The sequence below is a fragment of the Micromys minutus genome, assembly GCF_963924665.1.
Source record: "Micromys minutus genome assembly, chromosome: 28".
Classification (NCBI taxonomy): domain Eukaryota; kingdom Metazoa; phylum Chordata; class Mammalia; order Rodentia; family Muridae; genus Micromys; species Micromys minutus.
The window spans coordinates 22,408,345-22,426,816 of record NC_137963.1 but is presented as its reverse complement, the minus strand read 5'-3'; positions in this window follow the sequence as shown (position 1 = coordinate 22,426,816).

The following is an 18,472-nucleotide window of genomic DNA, read 5'->3' as shown; positions in this document are numbered from 1 at the left end:
CTAGGCTGTATTTTCCCTCATTGTATTGGGTTTTCCACCTATAATTCGTTGTAGTGCTGGGTTTGTGGTCAGATATTGTATAAATTTTGATTTATCTTGAAATATCTTCATCTCTCCATCTATGGTGATTGATAGTTTTGCTGGGTATAGCAGCTTGGGCTGGCACTTGTGTTCTCTTAGGGTCTGCATGATGTCTGTCTAGGCTTTTCTAATTTTCATAACAATCATAGTGATTATGATTGGCCTGCCTTTATATGTTACCTGACCTTTTTCCCTTACTGCTTTTAGTATTCTTTCTTTGCTTTGGGCACTTGGTGTTTTGACTATTATGTGTCGGGAGGTATTTCTTTTCTGGTCCAACCTATTTGGAGTTCTGAAGGCTTCTTTTATGCTCCTGGTCATCTCATTCTTGAGGGTAGGAAAGTTTTCTTCTACGATTTTGTTGAAGATATTTACTGTGACTCTTAGTTGATACTCTTCTCCCTCTTCAATTCCTATTATCCTTAGGTTCGGTCTTCTCATTGTGTCTTGGATTTCCTGGACATTTTGGGTTAGGAGCTTTTTGCTTTTTCCATCTTCTCTGGCTGTTTTGTCTACGTTTACAATGTTGTCTTCTGCCCCCGAGATTCTCTCTTCGATCTCTTGTAATCTATTGGAAATGCTTGCTTCTGTGACTCCTGATTTCTTTCTTTCTTTTTTTTTTTTTTTTTTTGGTGTTCTGCCTCTAGGGTTATCGCTTTTAGTGTTTTCTTTATTGTGTCAATTTTCATTTTAATTTCCCTCTTCTATTCCTTCATTTCTTTGGTTCTGTTTTCCTCTAGTTCTTTGAGTGTTTTTTTGTTTCCTCTTTAAAAGCTTCTGAATCTTTTTGCTTTTCCTCCCGTTCTTGTTTAAGTATCTCTATCAGCATCTTGAGGTATGATTTCAGGTCTGCATCTTCTTTTTCTGGAGTGTTTGGAATTCCGATATTTGCTGTTATGGGAGAACTGGGTTCTTGTGTTGCTAGATTGTCTTGGTTTCCTTGGGATATACTCTTTCTCTTTCCTCTTGCCATTTTGTTGTCAGTGATATGTTCTCACCTTTCCCTTGTATCTGGTCTATGTCCCTGGATCTCCACTGGTCCAGGTGGCAGATGGGCCCAGCCCTGTTCTATGCCTCAGAGTTGCCGGGTGGGAACAGAGGTTCCAAAGTTCTGTTCCTGGTCCCTGGATCAGGCAGGTCAGAGGGTGCGCCCTGCGTGCGCACTCTGCAGAGATCTCTCTGCTCCCTGGCTGCCCAGATCCCCCACTCACCAGTCTCTCAACCTTAGGAGCTGGCGGTCCATGTGGCAGATGGGCCCGGCTCTGCTGGTCTCTTCTTAATCACCACAAACTTGTTAGCTCCAGCTGACCAGCATCAATTGTTTCAGTGGTCTCCTTCTCCTCTTAAATATAAGGTCAGAGCCACCTGGCTGAAGCTGCCAAGTTATGCTGCTTGCAGGAGCTGGAACATGCCCCCTTGTTTTATTACATTATCACTAGATTCTTTTTCTAACTCTTTCACTGCATAAGCTTGGCTGTCCTGCATCTTTCTTTGTAGATTGACCTTGAATTTAGAGATATGTTTGCCTGTGTACTGGGATTAAAAGTTTTTACTAAGTTGCCTGGAGCTAATTTAGCTGGGTGGGGTCTTGCCCCAAGGTCCCTACTTCCTTAATTCAATTTAAAATTTTTGAACACAGAATGTAGCTTCATTTCACTTCCTGGTGTTTCTTTTAAACTCAAACCATGTATTTTATATCTTTCCTTTCTCAACTTGCTCCTTTTCATTAAAATGCTCTTCATAAGGGTGAGCTTTAGTAACCACACAATACAATTTATACCAGGCTGTTTTGAGACTTCCTTTTTCAAAGCAATGAATCTAAATCTCTTCATCTTAAACTCAGGCAAACGCTTTGGACAAAGGCAAAAAGCAGCCATGTTCTTCACCAAAATACTACAAAAACAGTATCTTGGCCACATACTGAAATTCTCCTCTGAACCTGCTTGATCCAAGTCAGTATATTTCAAATCACTTTCAGTAACAAAGTCTATTTCACTTTTTCCCAAACAAAAGCATGGTCATGTTTATCACAGCAATACCCCACTCCTGGTACTAACTTCTGTCTTAGTTAGGGTTTATTGCTGTGAATAGACACCATGACCAAAGCAAGTCTTATAAGGACAATAGTTAATTGGGGCTGGCTTACAGGTTCAGAGGTTCAGTCTATTGTCATCAAGGTGAGAGCACAGCAGCATCTAGGCAGGCTTGGTGCAGGAAAAGCTGAGAGTTCTGCATCTTCATCCAAAGGAAACCAGGAACCGACTAATCATCCTCAGGCAGCTAGGAGGAGTGCCTCCAAGCCCACCCCCAGAGTGACACACTTCCTTCAACAAGCCCACACCTCTAATAGTGCCACTCCCTAGGCCAAGCATCACAAAACAGAAAAGATTATGAGGTGAAATTAGGGGAGGTGTTGAGGTTGAGGAGTCACCATTAGTCATCACAGTAGGATAGATATTAACTATGATACTGGTTGATCATAACTTTGTTATGTATATGGAATGAGATAAAGGAATGATGAGACTGAGTTCTTGTGTGGCCAACATTTAGAAACTAGAGTGGGGAGCAATCAGTAAAGCAGCCAGAGGAAAAAATGTCCAGCTTTCTAGGAAGACCTAAAGACTAAGGAAGCAAACAAACCACACAAAATGACACAAAAAGCAAGTGTGGTGTCCTAGCATGCAAACGTTATGGACATTTGAAGAGGAAATTAACTCTGCCAAATGCTTTTGATACACCAAGTATACTTGAGTCTAAAGTTGTCTCTTGCCATCACCAAGAATTGGGACACATGATTGTGATTGGAACGGAATGGTGGACATGAAATCTTATTGAGATGTTTCATTAGAGATGAGAAGGTGGAAACAGAGGCAGAAGAGTTAATGTGTCTTAGAGTAATTAGGCAATGCGTGGAAAGAGTTGCATGGCTAACAAAATTGTGTTCGGTCTCTTTCATTTTTGCTTGGTTCTATCTATAGTGCTGAAGTGGGAGATAACATATGACACCAGTGCCATAATGAAATGGCCTTTGCAATGAAGTGTGGCTGTATTGTACAGTGAGACATGTTGATTCATCCCATCCACTCTGGCACTAGCAGAAGAGCCTTTATTTTGAGTGACAGTATTTATCACTCTGCAGTCCCCCTAGTGTTTTATAGCACAGATGTGTTCTGCATTCTAATTCCTTTATGGTTTATATTATATTACTTAACTCTGAGTTGCTTTTTATTAAGAGTTAATTATAAATCTTAGGGATTAGTGGTCACCATAAAGTTATGGCTATTGGAAATCTTAATGATTACATTAAACACAACAGTTTTCCAGGACTACAGATTTATGGCTTCTTTTAATTTATTTAATTTTTAAAGGATTTTATTTTCTTAATTATATGCAAATGTGTGTGGTAGTGTGGATGTCTTCATAAGCCAGAAGAGGGCATCAGAAATTTTGGGGCTTGAATCAAAGATGATTCTGAACCTCTTGTGTGAGTACTAGGAACTGAACTTGAGTCCTTTACAAGAGTACTATATGCTCTTAACTGTGGAGTCATCTCTCCAGCCCTCATAACTCCCCTTTAACGAGAACAACCTATCTTTAATAAAAAGATAGGAATTGAGAGGTTTTAATTTTAAAGAGACATGCTTTTTCTCCCCCTGGCTTTTCTAAGCTTGATGTCATAATAAGATAATAATTACAAGCCTAGGTTTATCAAGTTAGCATCCAACTTACCAGCATAAGCAAACACTATGGACTGATTATTTTATCTCCAAGTAAAAATACCATGAGCTCTCTCCCCCCTTAATAGAATTCCTAATGAATTATACTTAAAAACTAATTTTCATTCAGCTATAGTATTTATGTTTTAATTTTGATCTTCTTAAGCCCAAATTTTTTTCAGGTGTTTTTGGTTTGTTTTAATAAAGCAGATATTATGTAGACCTGTTCAGAAGGCTGTGGGGTCATTCAAAGCATCATGGCTACTAGTATGAGGAGGACCACTATTTTTTAGAGTGCATCATTGATCCTCTGGCGATCTTTAGCCTCTCTCCATCCCTCAGACTGACTTCTTGAGGAAACAAGAAGAACTTCACTCTTTGTAATAAATTCATGCTGTGTAGATTATGCTGTAATTCAAATGTCTCCTCTATCTATACCTAGAAGAGGAACTGGTCTATAGGGCAGCTTAGGTGGTATCATTGAAGAGCCAACAATAGATTTTGGGACTCCTTAGAATGGAATATTCTTTGGTTGGCTGTCCTAAAAATGTGTCAATCTACTTTTCTGAAGATGTATTTGCCTAACATGAAAATAGCTCACTAGTCATATAGATATAGATAAGGTCAAAGCACAAAGCACTAATATTTATTAGTTTTATAATTTGGTTAAATTATTAGTCTTAGTGTATTCCTCTGTAGCACTTGAGCTCCAGTTATCACTCATGAAAATGGGTTGAGTGCTCAGTGTGTGTAGTACACACAGCACTAATATTGCTGTGAATAAAATAGCACATCACCTGTCATAACATTCCAGACCATACATACAAAACAATGTATAGGAAATGACCCTTTCCTATTGAAAACCTCTATGCCTAGAAAGACACACAAAGAGATGTTCTAAAATAATTCAGATGTGGGTTGTCAGAGCACATGTGGTATATTTAAGAATCCTTAATAAAAAGAACTGACCACGATCAGGTGGCAGCATAGATAAGTGACAGTTGACTTGAATTTTTTTTTAAATGAAGGACATTTCCCCCCAGATTAGATTTCATTCAGCATTCTATCACCAAAAAAATGGATGATAACAAATGATAGTGAGGATGTGGGCAAATAAGAACCTTTGCTCACTGTTGCTAGGAATGCAAACTTGTGCAGCCACTATGGAAATCTGTATGAGATTTCTCAAAAACCTAAAAACAGAACTTCCATTTGGCATCATGATACTACTCCTGTGTATAACCGAACAGCTCTAAGTGTCCCAAAGAGACTCTTGAAAAATCCATGTTTATTGATGCTTTGCTCACAATATGGAGGAAATGGAACCAGCACACACATCCACCAACAGAATAATGAATAAAGAGAATAGGCTACATGTGCACAATGGAACCTTATTCTGCTTCAAAGCAAAGGGAAATCATATTTGCAAGAAAATGGTTGGAACTTTAAATCATGATCTTATACCAAGCATCTCACACAGAAAAACAACTGCTATGTGTTTCTCTCATATATTTATTCTGTAAACATCTTTCTCCCTCTCCCTCTTCCTCCCCCCTGTGTGTGTGTGTGTGTGTGTGTGTGTGTGTGTGTGTGTGTGTGTATGTGTGTGTGTCGGTCATGATAATGTCTGGAATCTGTTTTAAGTGGGGGAAAAAAGAAGAAAGAGGGTAATAGAATAGGTGTGAAGCAGAAGACAGGCATTCTAAACTTTTGGGCTAATATCCACTATAAGTGAGTTCTTTTGTTTTTTTTTTTTTTTTTTTTTTTTTTTTTTTTTTTTTTTGTTCTTTTGTGATTGGGTTACAAAAGAATGGCTAAGATCAAAAACTCATGTGACAGCAGATGCTGGCAAGGATGTGGAGAAAAAGAAATACTCTTCCATTGTTGGTGAGACTGCAATCTGGTACACCCAATGTGGAACTCAGAATGATATTTTCTAATTGTATCCATTTGCCTAAGAGTTTTAGTAAGTTATTGTTTTTAATAGCTGAGTAAGTACTTCATTGTGTAAATGTACCACATTTTCTTTATTGATTCTTCTGATAAAGGACATACGGGTTCTTTCCACCTTCTGACTATTAGAAATAAGGCTGCTCATACTATAAATATGAACATGGTTGTGCATATGTCCTTGTTATATGTTGAAGTGTCTTTTGGGTATATGCCTAGGAGTGCAATAGCTGGGTCTTCAGGTAGTACTATGTCCAAGTTTCTGAGGAACTGCCAGACTGAGTTGCACATTGGGTGTACCAGATTGCAGTCCCACCAACAATGGAAGAGTATTTCTTTTTCTCCACATCCTTGCCAGCATCTCTGTCACCTGAGTTTTAGATCTTAGCCATTCTGACTGGTATGAGGTGAAACCTCAGGGTTGTTGTTTTGATTTGCATTTCCCTGATGACTAATGCTGTTGAACACTTCTTTAGGTGCTTTTCTGCCATTTGGTATTCCTCAGTTGAGAATTTGTTTAGCTCTGTCCCACATTTTTTAATAGGGTTACTTAATTATCTGGAGTCTAAGTACTTGAGTTCTTTGTTTATATTGGATATTAGCCCTCAATCAGATGTAGGATTGGTAAAGATTTTTTCCCAACTTGTTGGTTGCTGTTTTGTCCACAGACCACATAAAGATCAAGAATAAGGAAGACCAAACTATGGATGCTTCAGTCCTTCTTAGAAGGGGGAACAAAATACTCAAGACAAAAAAAATATAGAGACAAAGTGTGGAGCAAAGACTGAAGGATGACCATCCAGAGACCGACCCACCGGGATCCATCCCATATACAAACACCAAACCCAGATACTATTGCAGATGCCAAAAAGTGCTTGCTGACAGGAGCCTGATATAGCTGTCTCCTGAGAGGTTCTGCCAGAGCCTAACAAATACATAGGTGAATGCTCAAAGCCAACCATTGGACTGAGCACGGGTCCCCAAAGGGGGAGTTAAAGAAAGGACTGAAGGAGTTTGCAACCCCATTGGGAGAACGACAATATCAGTCAACCAACCCCACCCTCACCAGAGCTCCCAGGATCTAAACCACCAACCTAAGAGTACACACAGAGGGACCCTTTGTTAGAGCCACATATGTTAGCAGAGGATGGACTTGTCAGGCTTCAATAGGAGGAAAGGCCCTTGGTCCCGTGAAAGCTTGATTTCCCAGTGTAGGGAAATGCCAAGATTGGGAGGTAGGAGTGGACGAGTGTTTGGGGAGCACACTCATAGAAGCTGGGGGAGGGAGGATAGGATAGGGGGTTTCTGGGGGGGGGGGAATTGTGAAAGGGGATAGCATTTGAAATATAAATAAATAAAATATCCAATAAAAATCAAACCAAAACAAAACAATAAAGAAGAAGAAGAAGAAGAAGAAGAAGAAGAAGAAGAAGAAGAAGAAGAAGAAGAAGAAGAAGAAGAAGAAGAAGAAGTAGAAGAAGAAGAAGAAGAAGAAGAAGAAGAAGAAGAAGAAGAAGAAGAAAAAGAAGAAGAAGAAGAATAAGAAGAAGAAGAAGAAGAAGAAGAAGAAGAAGAAGAAGAAGAAGAAGAAGAAGAAGAAGAAGAAGAAGAAGAAGAAGAAGAAGAAGAAGAAAAAGAAGGAAAGAGAGAAAGAGGCCAGTGAGGAGAACAGAGGGAACTAGAGACTTACACAGAGGTGAGGGAAGAGTATCACCAAAACCAAAGTGGTTATGCCAATCCTATATTTAAACTCATTGCTTCACATACCAATATTTGCAAAACCAATAAAACAGGAAACTGAAATTAACAGATATGAAACCTTTGATGTAATGAATGGATGTGGGGTGAGTCAAGTCTGTGGTACAAATTTGTTATCTACCTAAAGCCTAAGTTGGCAATATCCAAGCTATGCACAGCAAGAAAAGCAAATGACCCACCTATAAGCAATGTTTGAAGCACAGCAAAACAGTCTTGTAAACTCCAGTTTCTGTTTGAATACGTTTTAGTAGGGCGGAATAACGTCTGCCTCAGTGATGTATACAGACCAATCCCGCATTTTACAAGTATGTTAGCTATAACAAGGCAAAAAATAAATCTACTAACAAACATAAAATTCAAGTTGTCAAATATATTAAAGCTAGTAATCATCTAATTTTGATATGGAAAGAGTAGATAATAAAGTAAAATGGACCCAGTGAAACATAGCCGTAATGCAAGAATATGTTCAGGAGGAAGAGAAGAGAAAGTGCCACATAAGGCAGAGTAAACCTCTGGCATTGAGGATGGAAGATGTAGGTGCAAATTAAGGAAATGCTGTGGCTCCTAGAATCTGGAAGGAGGAGGGCTCGTCTCCCATAAGCCCCTCAAGGTGTCCAGTTCTGCTGACGTGTTGCTTTTAAACTCAGTTGAAGCACTTTAGACACCTGACTTTTGCAACTGTATTGAATGTAGCCACTAAGTTTGAGGTAATTTGTGGAAGTAGAAATAAGAAACTAATGCATAGAGAAGCAGAGGCATGAGCTTTTGGGTAGGCTCTGAAATTTGCTGGAAGAGTTCAGTGTGTACATCATTCCAAAATAAAAATGGATCAGAGAGGAGGCAAATATGTCACCCCCATAAACCACTGTATTACAGTGCAGTGGGGCTGAGAAAGGCGAGACACAGGCACTGAAGTACTCGTCACTGAAGACTTCTACCACAGAGATTTTAATAAAGGATGTGGGGTGGAAGGCTGCTTCTCAGGAAGAGAGGGCTGATTCGTTGGAGAAAGATGATACATCTGGGTTTGGTGCTGAATGAGAGAGCAACATCTGTAAATAAAAAGTTTGCAGAAATAGCACATGATTACTGAATGATAAGACACAACAAATTTTCATGTCCATCAATTTAACTATACAGGGACATTTGACAAAAATGCTATTGATTAAAATAAAAGTTACTGACGTCACTGTAGCAAAATAAATGTTGTAAAAATGACTGTAGTAATACATCTAAATCTATCATCTTCTCACATAAAGCAATCTAACTGTTTGGGAACGTATAAGTCATTAAGAAATGAACTGGAAAAAATTTTTACTGGAATATAAAAAAAAATTCTTTTCTTAAAACAAATCATGAAACAGAAGGAAATTTTATTGCAACTTAAATTGAATGCAAGTTAATATAAAAATGTTTCCAAATAAGAAATGCAAAAGATCAGAATCAACATAGGTGAATAGGGTAGACAAAGCTTGGAAAATAATATGAAGAAAAGAACAAAGTTGTTTTAGAATCGAAGGTAAAAAGAAATGTACTTAATTAGAATAGAGTCAACTGCAAACAAAGTCAAAGGAATCGGGAGTTAGAAGGAAAGCAGTCTGGGAAATAATAACCAAATAATGGAAGGCAAAACAAAGAAACTGACTAGTGAACAGGCAAGCAAGCATCAGAGTTCTGAGAACTGGAGTTCCTGAAGGACTGAAAGGAAAAGCTGGAGCAGAATCTGGATTCAAACTGTTATCTGAGAAAACTATCTGAAAATTTGTATATCTAAAGGTTCTGCAAGACACTTTGAATCTGTGTTATCAACTTTAACAGTAAATTTAAAAACACCACATTGAGCAGACAAAATGAAGAGCCAACCTACTTTAAAAAGAAAGAAAAGAAAAACAAACAACTCTCCCCAAAACCCAAACCACAAGTACAGATAACCATGGGGTGCTCTCAGGTACTTTTCAGCAGGTTTTCTAAGAAGACCCCGTGAGATGCTTCTGACTGGTTAACCTGCATGTTCAAGTCAAGCTCACACACACAAAAAATAATTTTAGAGTCCCAGGGACTGTGGACCATGTAAAGCATCCTGAACCATCCAATAGAAGATGAGATTCTATTCACAATCTGATGCAGAAATTTGCTCCATTGAAAAGCATCAAACATGTTCAGGTATGAAAGTCTGACTTAAAAATATGGAAGTGAGGGCAGGATCTAGAGAAATATAGAATAACATGGAATAGAAACACAACTAAATTAGGGGAACAGAAAAAAAAAGATGTCAAAGGCTAATCATCCAACACAAACAAACCCAACAGAACCATTAGTCTAGAGGTAATGAGGGGCAAAGATGCTGTTAAAGACGAAAACAAAGAAACAAACTAGAAGCCTTGGTGAGCAGGAATGGCTCAAAGGGAATTTTATGAACATAACTAGTCAACCAATAAAAAATTAAATAGAAAGAAAATACCTTTAATTACAAAAAAACTTTTAAAACTAAAAAAGAAAAGGTAGATTATATGAGAAATGTTTCATAATAAAATTGTATTCTAACATTCGTATAAGGAGGGAAGATTAATCATGTGGAGGTGTATACATGCAGCAACACTTCGTAGACCAAACACAGAGAAGGCAGTGTTAGGCCCATAACCAGGCCATTTGGATCTAGAGTTGTTCCTATCCCACTTTAAAAGAAATAAAGTAAGTTTTAGGCAGCCTCTGGGACGCCATCTTACCCAGAAATTTAACAGTTTTGGTTTCTTCCTGCTTATTCTTATCTTCCTTGTTCTTTCCTTTCTATTCTGTGGATCCTAGACATTTGAAATGAGAAGCATTTATAAACAACTTCAGTACAGTGGTGACTGGACTTCTTAAATCTTTCTCACCCCCTCCCCCAGGGCTCCACTTAAATCTACACCTGTGGAGCCACATGGCATGGTCTTTCTACTCCCCTCTCCAGAGCCCTCTTCCTTATTTGTAAAATGGGTGAAACCTCCTTATCTCTCTGGCTTACTGTACAGATTCATAATCAAAAGCTTGTGTGGCATGCCTTGTTCAGTGAATTCTATCTGCATCTTTCTTTTTTTCTAGTGCTTACTTTAATTATTTGAGAATTTCAGTCAATATAGTTCAACATTATTAACTAGTAACTCCCCCTACGACCATCCTCTTTCCCACTTTTGTGTTTCCCTACACTGGAAAAACGAGCCTTGGCTGGACCAAAGGCCTCTCCTCCAATTGATATCAGACAATGCCATCCTCTGCTGCATATGTACCTCGGGTCATGGGTCTTTCCATGTGAACTCATTGGTTGGTGTTATAGTCCCTGGGAGCTGTGCTGGGTTTGGTTAGTTGATAATTTTGTTCTTCCCATGGGGTTGCAGACCCTTTCAGCTCCTTCAGTCCTTTCTCTAGCTCCTCCATTGGGGTCCTTGTGTTCAGTCTGATGGTTAGCTGCAAGCATCCTCCTCTGTATCAGTATGGCCCTGGAAGAGCCCCTGAGGAGGCATCCATATCAGGTTCTTGAATGGTACATTTTGTAAGGCTTTTGGATATTAGAAGTGATCTGTTCTCTTCTTGCTTATTTTTTCACTTGTGAGGAATCTCTCTTCTGGGTCCTCTTCCTTTGCTGGGTCATAATGGCAAATAAAATAATCATTTCTTGGGAATGAATATGAAAACAGTGTTTGTTGAAGTAGAGACTGAAAAGATGCTGTCCCAGTTCAGTCATCATCAAAAATGTCACGGTCATGCACCATGCTTTGAATGCCACTCAGGTTTGCAATGCAAGAAAAGTTATAGATTATACAAGACAACGCTAAGGCAGGAAGCCAAAAACACTGGTTTGAATTTGTAGGAAAACACATCAAAGGGCAGCCAGGAACTCCCATGAACAGCTTTCAGGATTACTGGGCGGGACCCCACTATCAGACATTCCTGTGATCACACAATTATATGTTAATATCGTTCTCAGGTGTGCAATCACAGACACTTGAATACTGTGCCTGGTGTGTGCTTGTCTGTTCTGGGGATTTGTTCCTCTGCTGCTATTTGTTTTATGCGACTTCTCTTGCATTTGGACTCTGAGTTCCAAGAGTACATTGACTATGTCTTATTCAAATTTGAGTTCCAGAAGCCAATATAAAGCTACAGTAGTGTTTAATAAATGTTTATAAAAATGAATATGGCTGTCCTGGAGCTCATATTCAAAAGTTGTCCATAGCTGGTAAGGTCATAAATTCAAGATCAAATGACCATTGTATTTTTTAAAACTTTGCTTTGATTTTTGGTAGTTAATTATGATTGATTATGATGGTACATGTCTGTAATTCTAGCATTTAAAGGCAGAGGCAGAAGGACCCCAAATTCAAAGCCAGCTTGGTCTTCATAGTGAATTCCAGGTTAGCTATGACTTAAAAAAAAGTCCTAAATAATTAAAATTCCAGTATCTTTTAGATTGCAAGCTAGGGCTGCATATATGACATAATTATTATATACAAATACATATAAAATGTGCAGATATTGTGAAATTGCTGAAGAAGAAAATCAAATCCAGAAATGGAACAGTCAATGGTGCAATAGGAGGGCAATGGTGCTGCTTTGTTAAGGGAAGCTCAAAACTTCACTGGTGACATAAGATTTGAGAGGAAAATGGGATGAAGTGATCTGAAATATCAAAGGGAAAAACTCAGTGAAAGAAAAATTGTTAAAAATAAATAACCACCAATAGATGGGTGGTGGTATATACCTTTACTCTCAGCACTCAGGAGACAGAGTCAGGAAGAACTTGTCAGTTAGAGGCTGGCCTGGTTTACAGAGCAAGTTCTAGGAGAGCCAGGCAGTCACAGAGAAATCTTGACTAGAAAAACTAAACCAAACAAACCAAACCAAACCAAACAATTAACCAATCAACTGACCAATCAACCAATCAAATAAAACAAAGAAAGAAACAAACAAACAACAAAAAGTGTTGTTAAGATTAGAGTCAGGAAAGAAAGCAGTCAGACTACCACAATGGGGGTGGGGTACTTTAACTGTGAAGAGCAAAAGGAGAATAATAAAGTAGATATAGATAGATAGGTAGATAGATAGATAGATAAATAGATAGATAGATAGATGATAGATAGATAGATAGATAGATAGATAGATAGATAGATAGAAAGATGGATGGATGAATGAATGGATGGGTATGTAGATATAGATAAATAGATAGATAGATAGATTGATAGATAGAAAAATGGATGGATGAATGAATGGATGGGTATGTAGATATAGATAGATAGATAGATAGATAGATAGATAGATAGATAGGTATGTAGATAGTGCAAGCACAAGAGGAAGAGAGGGGGAAGGGACAAATTCAGAGAGGGAGAATTAAGCATGTTTTAAAAATAGAGGAATATATTTTATGTTTACTTAAAGATATATATGTTTATACACACATTTAATTTAATAAAGAAATGCCATTTGGGATAATAACACTTCCTAAGTTCCATAGTCTAATAAAACCTTAATGCCAGACATGGGAAATTTCCCCTTTGAGTTGTTGGTAAAGAGGATTCAAGAGACTCCCAAAATAATAGATATTGCCCATTATTTTGTTGATATTGTCATGGATTATTTTTTAGATCTTTGAAGGTAAGACCCAATTACTAAAAATACTGCATAGTTCAGACTCAAGACTTAAGGAATGAAGCTAGAACCAACTTAAAATCCTCATGTTTGAGGCCAGCACTGATAGTATTAGACGGCATTGTATAAGCTGTAAAGGAAGAAAAGCAATAAATAGTCTTATCTATCTGTGAGTTCTACAGACTACTACAATGGCCAGCATGGTAAGATGTCATTGAGGATGTGGCACTTACACCCTGAGAGTTAATAGCAGTTGGATTTAAGGCCACTCAAAGTGAATTCACAATTGAAACTATGTGTCACCAACTGGTGACATTATGCATTCAAGGGGAGAACCCACTGTTGCCACTTTTGTAAACCAGTATAACACCTAAGGAATTCTAAATACTCATCCTTATACCCACAGATTATTATAGCTCTCACCCCTCATCAAAGGTGTTTCTTTTGCAGTAGATAGAGACCATTATGGAAATCTGAAACTGTACAAAATATAGAGGAACACTAGCAATGGGATGTATAACTCCAACTAATATACCTATAACACAACCCTTATACATAAGACTCAGGGACCATAAACAAAATGTGAGAAGACTGTAAGAGGCAGAGGACCAGGATGTCTGTTGTGAGATGTCTTCTGTATGTGATATGGAAGCTGCAATTGTGTGATCTTAATTGTGTGATCACCTAAACAAGACCTAAGCAGTGACAACATCAGTTAATATGCCAATGCTGATGGAAATCTCATAAGGTCCTATGCCTAGATGAAGAGGTACAGATAAATAATGGCTACTGAGAGATGAAGAATTAGCCTTCTCCATGGACAGGTTCCTGACAGATTATCCAACCCTGAGTTGTCAAACCTACACACACATATGTGTAAGCAACAGAATGTCTTTACAAATATGTAGACAGGTAGGTAGGTAGGTAGATAAATGATAGATAGATAGATAGATAGATAGATAGATAGATAGATAGATAGATAGATAGATAGATACATGACAATAATAAGTAAGGATGAAGAGGTCATAAATTTGAGAGGGAGTTAGAGGGAGAGATGGGTATAGATATGATATAAATACAGTACTCATGCATAAAATGTTTGCAAAAGTAAATTTCAATAAAAAAGAATATCTGTTTTTAATTCAAATCGTTATGGAGATTTGAACAAAGAAGTGGCATCATTGGAATGTTAAATGTGGCCACATTGGTGATTATAATGTGGGAAAAGACTAGACAGGAGGGAAGTTAGCCTCTTGTCAGCATCTATAGGACAAACAGTGGAGTAGTAGGGTTAGTGTGTAGTGCTTGGAGTGTGCATTGACCTGAGGGCAGAATAGCCAGAGCTATCTAAGCACCAAAGATCCAAAGTTATCTCCAAAGACTTCATACAAAGAAAATGAGCCTTTAGTGATACTGAGATTTCAAAGCAGGTTTCACAGTTGGGATAAGAATGGGAACAAAAGTAGTTATACTATATTGATGTAGAGTACTCATCTGACATAAATAAATAAACCCAACTGCCTTTCAACTGCAGCTCTCCAGATCAAGTTCCCTTGAGAAGATGCAGATAACTCAAGGAATGCTTACAAATTTCTATTCATAAGATGCAGCATGCAAGTTGTTTTTATAGTAGACTATTCCCTTTGAGCTTTCCAAGTGTTCTCTTAGGCAAGTAGAGCATCAATTTGAACTTTTGTTTTACAGAGAAAAGTGGACCCAAAGGAAAACAGGACAAGTTTCTTGGTCTGGATCTCATGCCTCTTCTTCACATATCCAGGGCTTTTAATTCAACCTTGTTCCCATTTCCACAGTAAGGTGGCCATACACTATGGACACTGAATAATAAATAGTCTCTGGGCTCTGGGTTCAATCAAGATCTCAAGTAAATGTTTTTTTGTTTGTTTGTTGGTTTTGATGTAAATGATTAACTCATAAACAAAGAGTTAGAGGCCAGCCTGACGCTGAGTTACTGATTGTCTTTCTGTCTGTAGGTCTGAAAGGAATTAACTGTTAGAGAAAGGTCTGCTTATAAGGAACATTTAAATTCTTCTTCCTTAGGCTTCCCTGGCATTCTCCTTCCCAGGCTGTAGTGTAATCACTGATAGAAATGTCAGTCAGGTAAACCTCTACCTTCTCTGTGTATGGAATTTCATGAGTTATCAGATTCAGCCCATGTCCTGACAACCTCTGGCTGCTCCCTCCTCTATTGCCCTAGTTGAGTGCTTTCACCTCCACTACTGTTACTGGCTTCCTACTGGCCCCTCTGCCACCTGGCTTCCTGTCTCTAATCTACTTTCCACAATCCAGCCAAAGGGCTTTCTAAATGCAAATCTAGTCCTATTAAAGACTGACCCTATTTAAAAACCTCCAATGCTTTCAATTGCTCTTGGGATTAGGTCCAAGCTCTTTAGAATGGCATACCAGAACCTTCTGAATTTGCACATGGCATATAAAAATGAAAAAATATGCAGTTTCAGCTTCAATGAGCTCATGGTTTGATTAGAGAGGTCAATGCATATGTAAGTAATATAATGCAGTATGAAAATGTTCTAGGATTGTGTGAAGACACAAACAATGAAAATGCAATATTGGAAATATCTATCATCATGTAGGATGTCCCACTCACGGGGAAACCATGTTTATGAGTACATCTTTAAAGACATCTGGGGTGAGTATGCAGTCATCTGCTACCCACACTGGGAAGCAAAAGTTAAATTATGTCTGGTGGTTCCTACCAGTAGACATATGTGTACCTTGTACAGTGAGTACAATTTTAGAAGAAATAAAGGACTTGTTGAGATGAGAACGATGTATGACTTACCTCAACATCGACTCAGGCATACTTATGAACGCTTAAGCTTCAATATCTAGTCCTGGATCCTGTACAAGAAAGAATTAGTCTGATGAAGTAAGAAAAGTCCTCACATAGTTACACTTCTGCTTCCTGCCTGTGTAGCCCATGAGGTTCTAGACATTAAATTTTTTATATTTTAGGGCATTTAACTAAATGCTTTTCGAGTTTTTAGATTCTAGTGTATGCATGTCATTGGAGTAAACCAATATGCTTGACTGTACAATAAATCGGTTCATGGCTGTGCTTGTGTTCTTCAACAAGTTGTGGTGGCCTTCATAGTGCACTGCCCAGTGTATCTGCTAATGAGTATGAAACATGCACATGGGAAACATACATTGCTGCTTAGGAAGGGAAGCACCGCCAACAATGCCATGTCATTCCCTGGTGATAACTTTGCCATGAAAGTCATCTCCGATCCACTGGTTTTTTTCCACAGTCTAGTCTTAGACCACTACTGCTAGTCCTATGGCTAAATAAGCCTGGGAGGATCTACACGTTATACCTGACCTCAAAGAATTTTGTTGCAAAGTACACCTTAGCAATGCCAATTAATAAAGCAATAAAGTTTTCTTTTCATTTAAATATGTTAACCAAATGTTACCTATGGACTCATTTTGTGTTGCACATACTAAAGATAATGGGGAAAATGATGACACCTTCATTGATTGAAGAAGCCTAATTTAAAGTTAAGCACTAGTAAGTACTTCTTACACTTTGCTTTTATTATATCTTTTCAACATCTGATTAGCTAAGGTTTTCCATATTATAGAAAAATCAATAACATACCATTGAAAGCCAGAATCACTACCCTCTCAGTTTGAGAATGATCACTTTGTGGCATTCCGTTATGTTGTTATCATTTATTTTGCTTCCTGCTAGGTTGGTGTGCCATAATGAGAATTTATTTATTTTTATTTCACCAGAGCTTAGCAGACAACCAGATACATGTCACTAGCCAACAGATGTTCGTTCCAATGAGGAATGGATAGATAAATCTACTCTTTAAAAATCTTCTCACACTTTTCCTGCCATGTCATAGGGACAGAACTTGAAAGAGAAGGAAAGATGAGGCTGGTGTCCCGCAGTCTTTATTAAGTCTGAAAAGCATCAATTGGAGAGAGAGAGAGAGAGAGAGAGAGAGAGAGAGAGAGAGAGAGAGAGAGAGAGAGAGAGAGAGAGAGAGAGACAGAGACACAGAGACAGACAGAGACAGACAGAGACAGACAGAGACAGACAGAGACAAAGACAGAGACAGACAGAGAGAGAGCGGAGGGGGCTGGGGGGGGAAAGCAAACTGCAAATATCACCACTGTAAGATGTTAAGTGATCCCAACCCAAGTCATGCTTTCATCTCTGGGCAGTGGATGGCTTTTGAGATGAAACAGCTTTTGCCAGGCTCAGGGAGTGCTTCTTAATGAAATGAACTCCAGAGCTGGTCTGCCAAGTCTTGCCCAGTGCTGGATTTTCTTCCTTCCCTTTGGAGGCCTCTTAATTTTGTGAGATTCTCTGCCTCTTTCATTTCCCAAGACCTTCAGTTTTTATTTGCCCTCATCTCTCATTCCAGGAAACCCAATCCTTGACTATCAGACCATGACTGTCCATTCTCTTCATTCGAAGCTGAAGAGGGAAAGGTGTTAAGATATGCCTTTGTTCCTTGATCCTTCAGAGTTTGTGCATCTTAGAAGGCAATGATTCTTCTTCCTTTTCTCTTTCTGTGTTTATAGCAACAAAATTAAAGTATCAAAATCGTAAACATTCTTAAATTTTAATTTGCTTGACATTCTCTCCCAATGAATGCTACCATAATGCTTGCAAGTTTCTCTCTTGAAGCAATTCTTGGCTCTTGTCTTTCTCTGCTCTATTATTTCCCTCATCCCCTTTGATGCCCCCTCTCCCTGTGATGTAAGTTTAGAAGAAAGGGGGTGGGAGGTTATACCAAATCAATCAAGTGTGTTGAGCAAGGTTTCAGAAAGGTTTAGGCCTGCTGTTTCCTTTTTTAGGGGGGACATGTTCTACCATCTTCTGTTTTCTAAAGACACCCCAGGTTTCCTGTGGCCCTGAGGTTGCCATATTTGTTCCAAGATGTGCTCACTGTCTGTGATCCATTCTGTAGCATTCATGCCAGCACAGCTTTCTTGCGCTTTTGTCACAAGACTTGATCCTTCCTGGATTACTTCTCAAAGTATGCTCATGCTCTCCGCCAACTTTTCTGTAAGTCCTTTTCTTGCTTGATTGCAGTAGGTCAGCGTGTGCATGCGTGCAGGTGTGTGTGTGTGTGTGTGTGTGTGTGTGTGTGTGTGTGTGTGTGAGAGAGAGAGAGAGAGAGAGAGACTCACGTGTTTTCCATTTGATTTAGTTTTTATAACATTTTATTAAAAATAGTTTTATTCTCAAATAATATATTGTCATTACAGTTTCTACTTCCTCCTACAAGTTCCTCCCTTTCCATCTGGAGTCACTCTTTCTATCTATCACTAGAAAACAGCCAAGT